Here is an 18,216-nt window from a genome sequence, read left to right on the forward strand (position 1 = left end):
TAATGAAAGCAACATTACCCAGATCTCCATTTTGTTGTTCGAAGCTGCAGGTTCTTGGAAACACCTGGCTCACACAGCTTTGCAGACACTTTGTATGTTACATGCTGATGGCCGTCTCTCGTCCTAAGCATCCACGTTTCTTTCTCCCTGCAGAAAGTCTGCTTTGAAAGATCTTTCTTCCAACTCACTAATTGTGCCCATTCTAAGACTCTTAGCCCCTCAGTGATCCTTGTGGTTTTCCTGGTGCCGCTATTCTTGGTGACTGGTTGCTCAGTGAGGTGTTTGAGGAACTTTTGGCAAGGACCTAATATCCTGTTACCTGGGTGAGATTAAACTGCAATTGATCTGGGCTCCATTATTAGTGACACCCTGTGTAAGGAGGGCTGGGAAAACCCATCAATCCTGAGTGCTGTTGACACTTCCCCCATAGGCCCGGTTTCCTCTCCTCTGGCCTGTTTCCTCAGTCTCCCTGTCTCCACTCCTCAACTACAAAGCAAGAAGGTGAGATCTGGCTTTTGGCATGAGAGGGGAGGGGAGATCCTCCCGCAGAGCTGGGGTCCTTCTTCCTCTAGATCTTCCTACATGAGAGTACAACAGGAAATCATCTGCCGCCACCCTTTGCACCTGGGCCCCATTCTATCCAGAATTCTCCCCGACTTCCGAATGCCTGCAAAAGGAAGATAAAGCTCCGGAGCCCCAACCCCGATGCACTAACCACCCCCATACTTTCTCGGCTGTTTATGCTGTGTTTTATTGGTCGTTAAGTCCTTTGTCCTTTTGGCCTTCAGCGATCTCCACTCTCTTTTCCTCTCCGCAGTATTTCATCCTTCACCCTCGGTGGATTTTCCAACTTCCTTGTGTTTCCTTTTGTTACTATGCTCTGGTTTCAGTCACTTCTTGGAGAACTCTGCTCATTAAGACATTTTCATCCGTATTTACATGTTTCTGTCTTTTGTGCTGGCTGATTGTTTATTTGCTGCTCTTGGCATCTCCTTCCTTTGGGGCTTCTCAAAAGAAGGGCTGCTTTAGTCACCCCGAGTTTTCCGAACTCTGGTATGCACAGAAGCCACTCAACAGCTGGCTGGTTGACAACCAGCGTCCTGGGGACCAAGTGGAACCTTTAACCCTTTCTGCCCATGTCATGTCCAAGATGCAGCTCCTATCTGCTGCACCCACTGGCCCGCGGTGTTCTCTGCCCAAACCTCGTGGCTGGAATCTTTTAATGTGGAGATCAGTATCTCTGGGCACAAATATGGCTTGATTCATGACCTAAAGTACTTCCCACATTGAGCACGCAAGCCTTTGGTTTGCAGCCAAAGGGCTATTATGTGGAGAATCTGGAGTTGTTTGTGATTCTGGGTTTCATTCTGTGTCCTCTATGCCTCTCTACTCTCTTTCTAAGGGATTAGCATCAGGGCAGCTGTTGGCTGCCAAAGCTGTTCAGCAATCCATTGATCTTTTGCTCAGTTTGAAGTGGTGTTTGAATATGCATTTTCTCTGCGCACCTGAATTATAATGGGCTGATATCTGTGAACCATATGGAATGGCCATGTGATACTCTGCATGTGCCTGGACTCTGCAGTGAGGCAGGGTATTGCATGCGAATTCAAACTGGTCAGTGATTGCTGTCTGTGTCTAACTGTCCAAGAACAGAGAAGAGTCTTCTGCTTTCCTACAAAGTTTAATATTGTGGTTAACAACTCAGACCTTGTGACCTCAGTAACTGATTGGACCAGTAAGAGCCAGAATCCTCAGGATACTGGAGTTGAAACTGAGTGGTTCTTAAACAGTAGTGTGCCTTAGAATTACTCTGTCAGTAGAACTTTTGGTTTGGTAGGTCTGGAGTTTCATTTCTTGTACGTGTCTAGGTGCTGTTGCTGCTGTTCCAAGGATTAAACATAGAAAATCACTTGTCAAAACTGCCCTGGAAATCCACCTTTTCCTTTGGCTGACTGACAGAAAAGATAATGTTAAACTTCAAGCTTCTGAAGGTGATCCATGCCAAAAGACATAGCCTTCTCCTCCATCTGTGGGGCTGGGACAGTTAATCTCCATTGTGAACTCAATGGGAATTAGAGTTTCCATGTGTGGTGCTTTGAGCGAGAAATGTCCTCGTCATAATCTTGGGTATTTGATCGCTTGGTTCCCAGTTGGGGGCCCCATTTGGGGAGGTGGCACAGTTTTGCTGGAGGATTTATGTCACTGGGGGAAGACCTTGAGAATTCCTAACCTCAGCCTACTCTAGTTGGCTTTTTCTGCTTCGAATTTGCAGCTGAAGATGTTCTCTCTCTATTCCTTGTTTCTGCTGCTGTGTCTGTTATCATGTGTCCCTGACACAATGGGCTCCCTGTCATTGTAAAACTATAAATGAAAAGGACTTGTGGAAGTTTGAATGTAATTGGTCCCCATAAGCTCAGAAGGAGTGGTGCCATTAGGAGGTGTGGCTTTGTTGGAGTGGGCATGGCCTCGAAGGAGGAAGTGTGTCACTATGGGAGGGGGCTCTAAGGTCTCTTGCTCAAGCTCTGCTCAATGTGCCCCTCAGACCACTTCCTGTTGCCTACAGGTCAAGATATAGCACTCTCTAGCTAGAACTGTTCATCTGCCCAGGAGCTGGGCATTGTTTGTACCTATTGCACATTTTATTTCTAGGACTGGAAAAACAAGGGGTAAAGGATATTGGACAAGGACTAAGAACTTTAGGAGATCACATTGTTTAAGCAAACCAAGCCCCTGTTTTGCAGAAAACAATACACTGAATCTTCACCAAGAATGTCTAAGAATGTATGCAAGTAAAAATCCCCTCTTCAGTGTGGAGCACCCAGTATTTCTTATAGAAAGATACCTAGGTCCCTACTTTGTAACTTCTTATCTCTTCAGTGCAGATTCTGGTAAGTACGCTCCTGGGGTCTCCATCCTCTGCAAAGAAAACTAGTTCATGCATCTGCCAAAGCCAGGGACAGCTTCACAAGATTCCCTTAGGGCTAGATATGGAGTGTTGGGGATGTAGCTTCATGGTAGAGCACTTGGCTAGCCAGTACAAGGCCCTGCCAATCTTTAGTGTCAAAACGAAATGAAAGCTTGATACAGGAAAGCTGGTGATTTGAATGCTCTGCCCAGACATGCCAGGCAAGTTGCCATGGTATAATGAACTTTACTCGATAAAATTGTATGGCTCGTGTTTTTTGTAGGTATATTTGGTGGAAACAGACACTAAGTGGGGAAACATTAACTTCGTCAAGTTGTGACTTCAGCTGTACTTTCATGGAAAATTTTATTGATAATTGGGGATGGAAGACTCCTCTCTCTACCTAGATAATGGCAGGCATCATCAAAATAAGCAAGAAAAGACTAAGTAAGGAAGAAGGAAGGAAGATTACTCATCCTCAGTATTATTTGAATGTAGAACTGCACGAGCGGATGAGATTAGTTCTACATTCAAAGAATACTGTGGAGATTACTATTTCTTCATTTTAATTTTATTATTTTTCTTGTATGCACATGGATGTTTTATCTGGACATATGTCTGTGCACTCTACATGTGCTCGGAGCGTATGGAGGCCAGAAGAGGGCATAGAATTTGGAACTGGAGTTAGAGGTGTTTGTGTTTGCTGGGAACTGAGCCTGGATCCTCTTCAAAAATCACTGAGCTGGCTCTCCAGCCCTGAAATTCCTATTTCTTAATGTTGATGCCTTACAACGCCCAGCCGGTTCCTTTCACAGGATATAGCATTTGGTTAGGGCAAAAATGTTCTTTGAGCTCTTCTAGAGGAAATAACTCCTTTGTCTTCAGTATTTGAACTTCAGAAGAGCAACAGAAAGCAGCGGCAAGAAAGAGAAAGGACCCTTTTAGTGCTCCTGGGACTCAACAGTGTGGCTCCAGGATGTCTAGGGATCTCAAACTTGATGCTAAGACTACGGAGCAAGGAAGGAACAAATATCAGTCCCAAGATAAGGAGGGAGCTCAAAATAGTAGGAACAAAGGAACAAAGGAGCGCTTTTACCATCTGTAGGACAAGGAGTGATGACAAGCAGAGAGGAACTCGCACAAGAGGCAGAATAAAGGAATCTCACATACTTGTCAGCTCAGTTTCTAGGAGGAGAAAATATGCTAGGGACACTTCTGCCCCTCGAAGGTGGCTGTTCAAACATAAGGGACCTCACGTGGACAGAGTTTCTTCTTTATCTGGGCTCACAAGAGCCCTTAGGTTTGTCAGGGGGAGCTGAAAATCACTGAGGTAGGACTTGCGTGTTTTCAAGAGACTCCCGCGGCTAGCCTGGCAGGTGGTCACATGCTCTTGGTGCGTTTACTTCTGGGACACGTGGCTTGGGAGCTGTATTACTTCATTTGCCTTAAAATAAAATTAAAAGGGAGTTTAACGATTTCCTTGGTATTATCATGGAAGCAGATCCCAAGAGGAAAAACAGACGAGGCTGAACCATGTTTGGGGAATCTGAACCACCTAGTGTGTTTACGTTAGACAATAGCATTCTCTACTGGGAAAACGTTGCATGTTTTTGCAGTAATATACTCTGTTCTCTCATTGGTTCCATCTTTATGGGTACTTGGAGAGGGCAGAGCCGAGAGATCCATCTATCTACACCAGATCTCATGCTGGAAGCTGCCTGGAAAGAGCCCACTGTGTTTTCAGGGAAGATACAATGACGTAGCAATTCGGGACTCTGGTCTGAAAGGAGAGAGCCGATGCGAAAGGAAAATAATTTTTTTAGCCCAATGTCAGTCTTGTAAACAGAATTAATACTATGCTGTGCAACATTACCAATGCCTACATGCTACGTTCTAATATTTTCAAAGGCTTATTAAGATGTAGGCTGTGCAATCAGCCAAAGGCCTTGAGAAGAAGCAGAGCGTTAGACATTTGTTGAAATTTGGTAATTAATCATGCTCCGTTTCCTTTTGAATTCCAAGCAGACGGACAGTGGGGTAAGATAAATGGGCAATCAGGCCCTTTCCCTGCCCCTACTGGAAAACATGGCTGAGAGATTGGCTGTGATCAAGATTTCAAGCTGCTTCTCCATGGGTGGAGCTAATCTCCTCACCCAGCTGCGGACAGCACCAGCAGGCTGCCTGGCTGCACTCAGGACCAAGTTTGCAGAGCACGGAGAAGAGCTGAGCAGCCATGGAGGTGACCATAATCTGTTGGAAGAGGCAGAGCTGCGGTGTTGAGCTCCTTCCTCCATCCTTGCCAGTCTGCTACTTCACTCTCCAGGGCTTAGGAAAGGAGGGAAGACAGAAAAGCCATTTTCCCTCCTAGTTTTACTTTCTTAGGAGTAGAATGGAATGTTTCTCCCTTCCAAGGACACCAGGAGATTTAGCATTTGTTTCTTATGAAAGAGAGAAACTGTATTCTCGGAACTTTCTATTTCAGATTTGAAGGGGAGATGTAGAATCCTGTCTGGCTGATGAGCTTATTTTAGGTGGGGGATCTCGTGGTTAGAAGTAGGTCAGCCACCCATGAAAGAGAAGTAGATGTGGACCCGTCTGCTCAAAGTGAGACAACTCCACTCTATCAGCAAGTGAAATATTGGCTATTTTACTTGTCAACTTGACACACGTAGAATCACCAAGAAAGAGTCTTAATGAAAAATTGTCTAGGTTGGGCTGACTTGTGGGCAGTCTATGGGAGATAGTCTTAAGTTAACCAGTGTGAGAAGACTTGGATGGCACCATCCTTTAGGCAGGGAGTCCTGGACTGTGTATTAGCAGAGAAATCAAGTTAGGTAAGTGAGCACATGTGCATTAGTCTCTCTCTCTCTGCTCTCGACTGTGGATGTGGGATGACCAACTCTTGCAAATTCCTGACACCTTGACTTCCCAATAAGAGTGAATATAATCTGGAATTGTGACCTAAAATAAATCTTCTCTTCCCTAAGATGCTTTGTGTCAGGGAGTTTTATCTCAGCACCATGAGTGTAACTGGGACAAAGAAGAATCTAGTTACTGAACAGGACCGAAAAACCAATGAGAAGGATAAGGCTTAAAAAAAAAACCACATTTCTGTTTCATTAGGTAGAATAAGGGAGAATAAGTCAGGATACTTGTTTGAGAGGAGGACATATGTTAGTCAGCCCTACCAACAAATGACAATAGAGGCAAGGACTTGAGTTCCACGTGTAACAGTTGCCCTCTGCGAACCTAGGGAAGTCGCCCTGTTCATCCCCTTCACAGATATGTCTTAAGCACCTACATCTTTTCAGCACTGGGCATGATTTCTTCCTACTTGGGATCCAAAACTTAGCAGGGAAGACAGACCACAGAGGAAGCTATTACCGCCAAGTGCAATAATGCTATTTTAGGGAACATGCAGGAAGGAACTCATGGTGGTGTAGAAAAGAAGATGCATGTGTTCTGAAGGGTCAGATAAAGTTTCCTCACACTTCTAGTTGAGACTTAACAGGTACAAGGACTCCATGGGGAATAAGCCCTTCACTAGGAGGGAACTTAGCCAGGGAGTCAAGGAGGAGGTCACATCGCTCAAATGAGAGAATTTCAGGGTTTTTTTTTGTTTGTTTGTTTGTCTGATTGTTTCGTTTTAGTATAAGGGAGAAGAGTTGGGTAGAGAAACTGGGCAGCTGAAATCAGAGTAATGAGGTGGGAATGGGTCTGGAGAGAAAGTTGTTTCGTTGCTTCAAAAGCAAAATAACAAAAATGATGTCCTCCTCAACATGCATATCCCGAGACTCAAAGAAGAAATGTGCATGATTGTGGGGAGCTCGGGAAACCTTGAAGGAAGTGTAAGGAGTGGATGATGCCCGGGGTGAATCTATATCCTTGACAAGGGCCGCTGCTTCTGACACACGGGAATCGGCAAAACATTCCTCAAGTCAGCTTAGGTGTGAGTGTTTAAACATGTATGATCTCTGTGTGCAAAAGCTAGTAGCTGCAGCTTCCTCCTCCAGGATGTCTGCAGCCTGAGGCACCTTCTTTACAGAGACCCTCTATGGAGAAGAGCTAACCCCTTCCCCTGGGCTGAACGGAAGAAGCAGGCTGAGGTTCCAGGTTGGGTGGTTGCGCAGTTGCTGCTGTGCCGTCCGAGTGAATGTGCCCCAACTGACCCTAGCTTTTCTGTACTAATGTCTGTCCTTTCTTCAATCCTTTGTCAACCCAGTCAGGGTTCCAGGACCAAGCTGTGAAGGATGTGACACACACGGGTCAGTTTCTAATGACAAATCCACTGCATAAAAGCTAAGCAGCTTTGCTCGGGGGTTGCCTAAAGAACTGGGTCCTTTTTCCAACAGTATAGAGGATTTTAAACAGATCGATTTTCTGGCTATCTTATTGACTAACATTGCAGTGCAGCAAGACTTCTGAACTAAGATACAAATTGCAATGACATGGCACATTTAAGTGTGTGTGTTTTCTTTTCCTCATAAAATTTCATGTATGTCTTTGTTAATTCAACATCTGGCCCAAGTGGTTCACTAGTGGAAGCTGTTGTCCAGAACCCTCAAATCCCATCATATCGGCATTCACCGCACATGGACAGGGTTATAAAACCTCTCTGGGCAATTGTTGTCTGCTCTATTACCATAAATTCTCAGCCCTCTCAGTGGAGAGTTGAATCAGTCTTAAATATTTTTTTAAGCCCATTTCAGCGTGCACTTTCTGGTTTTGTTCCCAAGAATAATAAATTTGAGCAAGGCACTGTGAGGCATTTTCACACTAACCAGCCAGCGTTTGTCCTCTGCCGGATAAACCCAAAGCCTGGGGTTTTGTGCCCAGCATGTGGCTCAGATCACCCCATAAGCCTATGATTCTGTATTTTTATGTTTTCTTCCTCTAGTGACAGAGACCCCAGTGCAGAAAGGGTTTGGCCTGCTTAATCGCGTCACCCTGACTTCCGGTGGGTTTTCTGTTGTCTAAGAAAATGTAGATGTGGTTGGTAAATAATGTCTCAGACCTTCTGCACCCCGTTTCCAAGGTATGGAGCTTCTTGGGGAGAGAATGAATGAAATTTGGAGCCAGAAGCCAGATGTGAAGCGATCATTAGTCTTTCAGGTTCCTTACTTCTCTAAAGAATACAGAGAGGGAAATTCCAGAAACTACCACATTGGTTCAGAATGGATACTTGGTGTTTATCAAGACTTATCTGTACTTTAGATTTTGGCACTGACTGGGTTTATTGTTTTGGGATCACTGATGTCTTTAACTTTGAAGTATTTCCTTTGATACCAGGAAGACGGGGGTTCTCAGGGAGATGCCCGAATCAATGATGTCTGGTTGGAAAGCAAACTGTAAAGGAGACCGTCGAACATGCGGCCAGTTACTTTGGGAAGTTGAAGAGAGCACATGAACAGTGTGTTTTCTGTCCTAGAGAATCCCAGTTAACCTGGAATGTTCCCTGGGAATCGGTGTATGTGTTTGTGTATGTATGCATTCTGGTGGTCGGGCAACAAATGAGCCGTAGCAATGAGATTAAACGAGGCTCTGGCCTGAACTGGTAGATCCTTTGCTTTCAAATATCCACCGTTTCTTTCTTTGGCAGGGTACCGGGAAAGCTCAATGTCCTGGAAGCTGGTATACTCTCCTTGTGGTTGTTGTGGTCGGTGTCCAAACAGCCAGCTATAGCGTCTGCTTTTGTGGATTGGACTGTCGAACTCGAACCTGACTGTATGCTACGGCCCTGGGTGCTTGGCTGGCCCCCACCACTTCTGGGGCTCTGATTGAGCCTCTGGCACATCTCCCTGTGGTCTTCACTCTCTGTAGTGTGGTGGAGGGTTGGAGGTGCTCTTCATTTCCAGAATGGCCTCACTCTCATTTCTTACAGCGCCCCCTAGTGACGCCACATTTATGTTTGGTTGTCTTTTCTGTCTGTACATGGGTGTAAAATACCTAGGTGTGTTAGATTTAGTGAACAAAAAGAAAACAGAATACACAGTTAAATTTGAGTTTTAGATCAACATTATAGAATTTTTAGCATAAATATGTCTCTACTGTTGCAGGAAACATACTTAACCCAATACATTTTTGTTGTTGTTATCTAAAATTCATTTTAACTAGGTGCCAGGCATGGTGCTGGCAACTTTGTGAGTTTTGAGTCCTAATTAGTGTCTTTCCACACCCCGGCCTCTTATCCTAATTAGAATGCATTTGGGATAACAGATTATGTATGGAGAATAAAGAACTTGTAAAATTGCTTAGGCTTTTCGGAAGGGAACACAGAGGAGGCAAAGGCAGAAGAGATCCAGGGCAGAGTTAATACATATAAAAGCCATGTTCTTTTTACAACTATCTGTCTAAACACTAGCTCTCTAGTATTATAAGCTGGATTTGTGGATGCGTGGACCTTGAATTTGGCCTACAAACAGGGTTCTACTCATTTCATTTTCATACAACTGGGGAATAGAATTTAATGAAGTAGACATCTGAATTTTTGAAAAATCAAAGTATTTACCCATATCAGTTGGACCGTGCCAGGTCATTTCTTGGAAAATTCAGTATGGATATTTATTTCCAACTTGCCCTTTCTGACATAAAATATAAGGACAGTATTTTTTTCATGCCAGTGTTGTCAATTCTGGGGAAAGTGGTTTGAAGATTTCTCAGAAATTAAATGTGAAGCCACCATATAACAGCAGGGCACTTCTGGGTAGATGGCCAAAGGAATGGAAATCTGGGGCTCAAACAGACATCTTCACACTCACGTTCCTAGCAGTAGTCTTCATGATAGCCACACATGAACCCGCCCACTCGCCCATCAACGGGTCAGTTTCAACTCAAAGGCTATCGGCTGGTGAATGACTAACAAAGTGTAGTATGGACATATGCTTGAATGTTGTTCAGCCTTAAAGAGGAAGGGCTCGTGACACGTGGCACAGTACATGTGAATCTGGAAACCATGTATACAGAGTCACAAAAAAGCAAATATTGTGTGGTCTACTTATATGAGCAACCCAAACTAGCTACAGTTGCAGACGTAGAGAGGAGAGTTGAGGTTGCCACAAGCATAGGGTACAGGTCAAGGTGGTCAGTGTTCAATGATGAGAAAAAGTTCTACAGTGTTGCATAATACTGTGAAAATTTTTACACTGTGGTATAACGCGCTTAGCGTTGGTTAAGATGGTGAGTTTTACCATAATTTAAGAACAAACAAAAGAAAATCTACCTTCTTGATTTTTCTCTAAATCTGTACAAACATGGTATCACTTTACCCACAATAATTGATCGGCCAGGCAAATCCCTCAGGTCACTTGGGTTAGACATTCATCTGCTGGGAACCTTGGCATTCCCTACCAGTGGGCTCTCACCTGGTTCTGACCTTTGTGGTTAGATTTAACATGCCTCAGACTCGGTTAACTGAAAACATATTGCTTTCAATTTGGTTACAAATAGGAGGGAGTTTGTCCTTTATTTACAGACAATTTGGGAAAATTAGACTAATGCAGGAGATATGTGGGTCATAATACCCGACAGCAATGGGAAGAACAAATATCTTAAGAGAACCTTAAGAAAAGTTATACAAAACCGCCTGCCTCTTGATCCTTGTACAGCCCCTATTTTTCCTTGTATACATTACTCCAGAAACACAAAGCTTCAAGAACTTTGGCTTCCAAATGGAGGAAATAAAATATAGAAAAACCAGGCTTCCATAGCTAGATTACCACTGCTGCAGGCTTGATCTGGCACGTCTACCAAATGCCTGTACATCCAAGGCTGCTTTGTACAATCACATCTCAGAGTGGTGGGATTGGGAGGTGGAGGGAACTGCAAGAGGAAGGACCTAAGGTGTGACTGGGAAGGGATGGGAATTGTAGGATGGCCTCCAAAGGGGTAGAAGGGTCTTCTCCTCTTTGCTTCTGCCCAGGCCCTGAGGTGAGTGACTTTCTCCACCATCCACTCCATCAGATGTTTTTGACTAACCACAGCCAAAAGGAAAACCCCGAAAGTGTGAGCCAGAACAAGTCTTTCTGTTTTCTAGATCATCTCACGTATTTGTTATAGTAATGGAAAGCTAATTCAGGCCGCCGTCATTTGAAGCAATGATGATAAAATATTTAAAAGCAGCAATTAATTTATTATAATTTTATAGGCCGATGTGTAGCTTCTTTCAGTGTTCTCTTGAACTTGATGCCAATGCCTCTCCTTTAGTTAATTATTCTTTATCTGATGCTCATCCAGCGTGTTTCTCTTAGAGACCATCTTAATTCTCAGGGAAAAAAAAAACCCAGTTTTGACAGTTTTTATAAATGAAGAGTAGGAGATCTTTTGGTTCCACCATCATGCCAAGAAATGGCTTTGCTTTTGCAAAACCTTTCTGCCACAAAAGCAGGCTGAGAGTCTACAAAGAGCTGGGGATTTTGTGTAAAATATTTTGGGGAGAAATGTTCATTACAACGGCTCTCATTTAAGGTACTGAGGGTCTGTGGACTCAGCCAAAGCATACAACAAAATAGAATCCTACCGTTTCCACGATTCATTCATTCACCAGGGAAGTATGAGTCACGCAACTAAGATGCTCTATAGCATTTTGAATTCAGTCTCATCAAACAAGTAACCAGGTGTGCCCTGAAGGAGACCACCATGAAGGAAGGCTTTCTTTCCCCAGTTGTCTTTGGTTTGAATAATCGAGAGAATTGTGTAAACTTTCACACGAGAGGAGCTATACCATCAGTCCTTAAGTGCCAGACTTGTTAACAACCTTCTGTGTCATTTCATATTCGCAATAATAGGCCCTCAGAACCCACTCAAGTGCTCCCTCATTTGACCCCAAGCTGGCACTTGCCTGGACACAGGAACTACTTCATGTGGACATGGGAAATGCTTCATCTGGACACAGGTAGTCCTTCCTCTCTTGAGACTCTATTTATCTCCAGCTGTCCTACTGAAAAAATTCTACCAAACAATCCTTTTTATCCTTCCCATATTATCTTTAAACAAACTCTCAGGGAATGCTCTCCAAATTTTACAAATGGCAGCAAACTTCTTGCAGTGAGAACAGGCCAGAAGGCAAGCCCACAGATAGTGGGACGGAGTCACACCGCTGAACGGCCGATTAACCAAGGTGAGCAGAGGGAAGCCCACTGACAGGCCACATTGTCTAAAAGAAAGAAATAGCCCGCTGTAATCCAGCGGCAGGAAATAATGTCTGCAGAGAAAAGTTTTCCATCTTGTTCCCGCAGTAATAAAATCTCATCACATGAGCTGTAATCAGCCTGTAACTTCATCCATGTGATACTCCAGGCTTTGTTCTCTTTCTTTCACTCCGCCTGGCTTTGCCTGGGAAGACTTTACAGTTCCACTGGGAGAGGGGGTCAGAAAAAGATCTGCTCGGTACAGTTTAAGCTTTGAGAGCGCATTTATCCCTCTCCCCTCGCCTACAACCGCAGCCAATTGCCATTCCTCCCGTTTGAAGGAAACCCTGGCTGTACCTGCTCTTTCATCTCCTGTGTGGAAAATGTCTATCAGCTGCAAACCTTACGACTCTTAGTTTTGAAGGATTTTCGTTGTAAGCTGTTGGAGGCCTGAGCTAAGGTTTCAGGCGAAGGTAACTTCAGTAGCTGAGTCTGGGTTCTACCCCGCCTCTGCTTGCAAGGCTGGCATTCTGAATGGATAAGCGCTTTAGCTGTTGGAAATTTATGCTTGCTGGTCTCTGACAGAGGTTCATGGAAAGTGACACTTGAGAAAGGAGGAAGGAGGAAAGAACGAGAGAAGAAGGAAAAAAGAAGAAAAAGGGAAAGAAAGAAAGGGCACAGGGGAAGCAAAGTTGAACCCAACAGCTTTACAGAGAGATTAGAAAAGTTCACTCCAGATGGAAGATTTTATGGGAGCAGGGGAAAAATGTATAAGTGAAATATCAGTATCATAAAATAACAGGAAATATGTAATCTACCTGATGGGGAAAATTGTCACTTTAAAAAATGTATTCTAATTTCCCTCAAATTGTTCTTGTTTTGGAGCCAATAAGCTGCAGCTGAGCTGACCACGGGCTTTCCTCCTGCCAGACCTGTAGTTGCCAACAGAACCTCTGTGTGTGTTTACAATTGAAACTTTTCCATTCTCTCGTTCTTCTAATTAAAACAAAAAAATTACCCAGGGGCAGACAGAAATCGTTCAATAAGGAACGACAATTGCTAATAATCCGGGTGAATTATGATTTGAAAGCTGGAGGAAAGTCAGAGTGAGGGTGAGAGCAATGGATGCAGAGCAAATTTGGGGTCAACCTAAAGATGTGTACCTGGGGGGCAGCCTGTGCTTTATTTTAGTAGTAGTAACAGTCACACAATTTAGTTTACGTAATGTGCATGGTAGAGGAGAATTGGGCAGATGATTGCCCGAGGCGCTCACTCTGGGGAAAGAGGATTTTGATGCCCTTTTTCTTCATCCCATCTTTTTTTCCTCCCTTCATCTTCCCAGGTTGAATTTCATGACTTAGTTTCCTGAACTGGTGAAGAGAAGCATTCTCGGTTGCTCATTAACTCCCTTTATCTATACAAATTATTTTGCCTGGGATAATTGTGGCATTGCCAACAATAAGGGTTAGGATTGGGTTACAGCTAACCACACGCACACACACACACACACACACACACACACACACACACATACACACTCTGACACAGAGTTTGTCCAGACATTATTTGAGGATCAGTCTAACAGGAAGACGAGTTAGAACTCAAAGTCATCAACACAGAAGTAAGAATGATGCAGGTTATGGGGCTGGAGACATAGATCAGAGGTTTTGCTAGCTTCATAAGTTTAGGAGTTTGGAGTGAGGGGAGAGGTCGTCCAGAGAAAAAGGAAACGCAAGATTCACGTGATGGGTCACTTCACCTATCACGGCTTCATGACAGGTTGCAGAGACGCATTGCAGGCGACTCAGGGGAGTGCGTTCACACTTGTGCAGTGGTGAGCGCTTGTAATCCCAGCACATGAGGGGCTGAGGGAAGAGGGTCTGAAGTTTAAGCTTAGTCTGAATTACACAACTCAACCTCGCCTCAAAGATCAAAGCTATGCTCATTCATCTTATGGAGAATAGCTTTTTGCAAGGTGTGCAAGGGAGCCCCCAGAGCAGCCAGAGACAGCAGTGGGAAACTGGTCCTCAGTTCTCTCTCGCCTTCTGCTTCCTATTGTTTGCGATTTGGTGCTGGGGAAGGTATTTTCTGGAGGTTTAGGATGGAGCATCATCCTAGTTGAGGCTGCTCAGAAAGTCAGATCCCCTGATCCACAGTGTGGTACTTAAACCAAGATGGGAAGGGGACGCGTAACTTGGCTTGCGTGGGGTGGTGATGGAGAGAGAATGAAGGACACAGTGGGGGCCTCTGAGAAGAACACAAGGTTCCTACCCCACCCACCAAGGCAAGATTGCTGACAAAGCCCTCCTTCATGAATCTGCCTCCCTTGTTGGCTCATGACTCTCATAGGGAACTCATCCCAGTCCTTCTCAGGCCATTCCTTCATTCTATCCCTGTAAGCGTCCTAACGCAGGAACAAGTTCAAACATTCTCTCCACGTCTTCATCTCCAGCATTCAGCAGAGGTCTTGTCATATTACACCCTCTCACAAATACCAGAATGGGAAGAAGAAAATGAGGTAGAAAAATAATTGAGAAGCCCGCTGTGGTGGTATATACCTGCAGTGCCATTACTTTGGGCGCGGAGGCAGGAAGATGCCGAGTTTCTGAGGCCAGTCTTGGCTACAGAATGAAGGAGCCTTGGTCTCAAGAAAAGAAAGATGTCTTAAAAGAAAGAAGTAGGGTCTTAGTTTGGGCAGCTGAGGACACATCATCTGACCAACCTTTCATTCTGCTGGAATACATGGTCAGACACAGGTGACCTTCTGAAGCAGGGGGAGGGGGAAGGAAGTATTGAGGGAAGACACCCATGTGTTCAGAAAATTCTCAGTGATTGCTATTCATCTGCCCCTGTGACACACCAACTCACCCAGCATTGGGACCAGTATCCATGTTAAAGGCAATAGTGCATCCAAAGGCATGAAAACTAGGAGAGTTACAGTGTTTTAGGAAAGCCAGTAGACATAATTTGGGGGAACTTACAATATTGGGGCTCATGCAGCTTCCAGTCATGAAGCTGTTCTGTGATGCACCGAACAGACACTCAGCTATGTTTATTGTGATGGGCTGTCCAAACAAGACAGGAATGTCCTGGATGGTATCTGTGTTGCCCATCACCTGAGACTTCTGTACAGTGGCCAGATGTGAATTCTTTATAAACCAAATGAAGAAGGCGGAGTCATTCTCCCCATCCCCTCATTTTATAAAGGGTTTCTATAAGAGATGATTAATTCCCTAAACTACAAATGGGAGTAGGAAAGCCACTCATGGCTTTCCAAAATTATATACTAACTTATCCCGAAGACTTATTTTTACATTGGAGCTGAGCACGGGGCTTCCTGTCCTGATCGGGTCAGTGTTCTCAGCTTCCTTGGGGTTAAACAGCCCAGAATGATGTTGCTACAAAACAGATGGGGAGAAACACCAGATCCAGTTTAAACTTAGGTTCTCTGGATCAGAGTGGGTCACGTCATCCCGAAATAGCATGCGAACAGCCAGGATTTTCTCAAACTCCGTCTACCATATTAAATTACCAAAGTAAATTGTGGCTATATTTTATCTGCAGTATCAGCAGGATCATATAACACAGCGGTGGAGGCTGGTATCACTTAAAATGCTGAGCTTGAAAAATGAAAATAAGGAAACCTCAGTGGACTATGGCAAAGACTGAGTGCTGATGTGTGCCCTGCCTCAAGCCTATGGGCTCCACAGTATAGGACGGCAAATAAAAGCTTTTGGCCCAGCTAATTGGCTCAGAATCCCTGTGTTCTGCCTGGCTATATAAACCAAACCCCAGCCTCATTTCAACAGCTTGTTGAACCCAAATCTCTTGCCTTGAGCAGTAATTGTCTCCAGTCTGGGTTGTTAAAAGATGCATTCAATATAATCCCATTCCTAATCTAAAAGAGAGTGAACAAACTCAATGCTTTATTGGGCGAATCAAAAGAGGAAATGAAATGGAATGATAGGTGAAAATGTATTGTCATTTTGATCTTATCTTCTATAAATTTTTTATAATTGGAAAAATAGAACTTGTTCTTGGGAGGAATTTTACTTAGTGGACACTTAACAGATTTGTTTAATGTAAAATAGTATTGGTGTATGTTAAAAGCACACATCATTTAAGCCAAGCACCAAGTGTGTTCAAATACCAGCAGGCCTGCTAAGCAAGCCATTCTTTTCATTTTTCTAAACCACTTTATGCTTTAAAAAATGATTTGCTTGAAAGTTTAACAGCCCCAGCAATCTTACTTATAATATAATATAAACATATTTTAAGTTGACTGATTTGAAAATCTAGTAAGTGAGTTTAAATTGTTGTGCTTAGATCAGAGTGAAAATAAATCACCGTAATTGCCACGATCTCTTGATTAGGTGCTATAAAAATGGTAACTTAAAGGCACAGATGGTCTTCAACTTGTATGTTTTGAGTTAATGGTTTTCCAGTTTTCTGATGCTGAGAAAGTCGAATGTGTTCAGGAGAAACTGAAGTTTGAATTCCTGTCCTTTCTTAGCCCATTGCTGTTGTATGGTGATCTCTGAGCATGCCAGCCAGCTACAGTAGGCACAGCTTCCAGTTAGTGGAGGCACACTGTGGAATATCATCAGTAATCTAGGGTGGACAATTCCATAGGGGAGCTGCAGAGGGCACCTGCACTGTAATCTCCAGAGCGTCAACCTTGCAAGGCAGAGACAGAAGATCCTCAGAGCAAGCCGAAGAGCCAGATGAGATGTACTAGTAAGCCCTTGGTTCAACTGAGAGACCCTGCCTCAAAGGACACAGTGGAGAGTGATTGAGGAAGACTACCGACATCAGCCGTGGGTGTCCACACACATGTACACACACATTCACCCACATGTGTGTCTATGTGTACATGCATACCACACTTGTGTACACATGAGACCGGGGGAAAAAATAATCTAAAACCTACAGCTGTCCATCTGTCTGTTGTCCTTTTCTTCCTTAGGAGGAAGAAAATCCCAGAAACAGAGCGTGATTCTTTTTGTGTAGGGTGTTTAAATATTTGCAGACAGCCATCACCTCTTTCTTGTGCTCCTCCCATTTTCATTTTCATGTTCTCCACTGTCAAGCCAAGTTCTTCATTGCATAGTTATTCAGTATTTGGAAAACAAATGCAGAACTTATATTTACATTTATTAAATTTTATTTTGTCAGAAGAAATACAAATAGTTGATATAAGACATAATTCAATCTCACTAGCAATGAAAAAAAGTAAGTTTAAAAAAGTGAAATACCACTCAAAATTTGGAAATGAGCAAAGACTAACAAAAAGCAAAGCCAAGAATTCTGGCAAAGAGCAGCAAGACTGTGACCCTCACACACTACTGGGGGGTAACTCTATATGGCTTTTTTGAAAATCAAGTTAGCAATATATATGTCAACAATCACAATCCGGGAATTATCATAAGAAATTAATTGTTTTGGACAAAGATTCAGTTGTAAGAATGTTCATGGCAACAACGCCCAAAATAACAAAATTACACACAATCTTATGATGGTTAAATCAATTACGGAATGCTTGCCGTGGCACTGGAAAATGATATCACAGAATAGTTAACGATGCGGCACTAACTGGAAAAAATGGGTTCTGTAACAGTCATGTGAAGAATGAGCCTGTTCTCTAAAGAAAGGAGAGGGTCTACATTAATAAAATCAGAGTCGGCCATGTGTGGGCAGAAAACTTCAGCAGGATTTACACCACTGTGAAGTAGTCATTTAAACGGAGACCCTTTCTGCTTCTTGTAATTACTTCATGTCACCATGGCTAAATGCTGTGGATTGCATATAAAATTTCCTCAGCAGGTTTCTGTGTTTGAACATTGGGTCCCCAGCAGGTGACACTGTTTTGGAAGGCTGTGGAGATGTGGGTTTTGGGGTGTAGGCCTCTGATGATTGGTCCCCCCCTCCCTAGTTTCAGTTGAGTTCTTTGCTGCCTGGTATGGTTATCAAGAGAAGCAGCAGCTGCTGCCCCAGGCTTGCCTTGTCCTGCCATGCCTGCTACAAGGAAGTCTTCTCCCTGATACTGTGAGCTGGAACCACAGTTTCCTCCCTATGGTTACTTCTGTGTTTCTGCATTTTTGTTACCACTGTGAGAACAGTAATAACCCACTGCCGGTCATTAACACGAGCTGTGTTTCTGGCAGGTACAACCGCTGTTCCTCCCAA

The sequence above is a fragment of the Myodes glareolus genome, chromosome 5, assembly GCF_982192425.1.
Source record: "Myodes glareolus chromosome 5, mMyoGla1.1, whole genome shotgun sequence".
NCBI lineage: Eukaryota > Metazoa > Chordata > Mammalia > Rodentia > Cricetidae > Myodes > Myodes glareolus.